Genomic DNA, 1,631 nt, shown 5'->3' with positions numbered 1-1,631 from the left:
TGATTTTTTTTCATGAATCATAGGAGGTTTTATTGTTTTCTTTTTTGAGTCTTAAGAGTTTTTGACATATACAATCACATTATATGCAGTCAATTTTACTTCTTCTTTCCAAATCACATTTCTTAGATTTAGTTAAAGCAGTGATATTAGCATACAGACATATAGATCAGTGCAACTGAATAGAGAGTCCAGAAATAAATTCATGTATATGCTAAATCAAGTGATTTTTGACAAGAGTACCAAGAACACACAATGGGAAAAGGACAGTCTCTCCAATAAAAGGTGCTCAGAAACTAGTTATTCACATGTAGAAAATGAAATTGGACCATCTCTTACCACATTTACTAAAATCAACTCAAAATGGATTAAAGATTTAAATAATAAGGCCTGAGACTATAAAAGTCCCTCAAGGAAATAGATGTGAAAAACCTCTTGACACTGGTCTTAACAATGATTTCTTGAATTTCTTAGAAAAAGACCAGCAATTAAATAAAAAATTGTAAAAAGGAAGCAATCAGCAGAGTAAAATAGCATTCTGTAATCCCATTTCCCCAAAGAAGATATTTGTCCAAAAGACATATGAAAAGGTTCTCAACATTAAATACACACACACACACACACACACACACACACACAAACACAAACACACACATAATTATGATTATGATTCATTAATTAAAATATAGTAAAGCAGAACAAGCAGATAGGGGAAGTAATGTGGGAAGGAAAAGAAAGGTACTGGGGAATGAGATTGTTACAATTTGAATAAGGGATGTCCCTCTAAAAACTCATGTGGCAAAGCTGAAAAGTTCAGAGGGGAAATTATTAGACTAGAAAAGCAGTAATCTTTGAAATAACTCATTAGATAGATTAATAATCTGAATGGATTCAGGGTGGTAACTAGCAGGGAATGGCTAGAGAAAGTAGGCCACTGCGGGCAGGCCCTTGGGAATTCTCTCTCTCTCTCTCTCTCTCTCTCTCTCTCTCTCTCTCTCTTTCTCCTATTCCTCTCTCTATCTTTTCTTCTCAGCTGTCATGAGCTAAGTATCTTTTTCCACGTAATTCAGTCTCACCTGAGGTCCAGAGCAATTTAGTCAAAAAGCCATTGACTGAACCTCTGAAACTGTGGGCTCCAAATAAATTTTTTCTCCTCTAAGTTTTTCTAATTAGGTATTTTTGTCACAGAAATGAAAAACTGATTATCACAAAGATTGATCCAATTATGCTATATTCATGTATATATGCCAGTTGCATTCATGACTGAAACACTCAGGGGTCACTCCAGGGGAACTGGGCTAACTGGGCTGCTTGAAATAAACACACAAGAGAAGAAATATCTTTTTCTTTAGGGTTGCTGTGATGGCTCCTCTGACCTTAATGGTACGCAGAAAGAAAGAGAGAGAGCCAGCACGTGCTGACCCCTTTTATTGAGGAGAAGCTATTCAAATGAGACAAGGGGTCAGGTTTCAGAGGACTGAGTCTAACTTCATGATGTCTGCTGTCAGCAGGTTGACTGACATCTAAATAGGCCACACCCAAGGGTACAGTAAGATAAGGGGACACACAAAAGGTGTTTCTATGGAACAGTCTATCCCAAACAGGGAAAGGGGTAATATTACAAAGGAACAGGT

This window comes from Ictidomys tridecemlineatus, unplaced genomic scaffold (genome assembly GCF_052094955.1).
Source record: "Ictidomys tridecemlineatus isolate mIctTri1 unplaced genomic scaffold, mIctTri1.hap1 Scaffold_325, whole genome shotgun sequence".
Lineage (NCBI taxonomy): Eukaryota > Metazoa > Chordata > Mammalia > Rodentia > Sciuridae > Ictidomys > Ictidomys tridecemlineatus.
Note: the sequence above shows the minus strand (reverse complement) of the source record.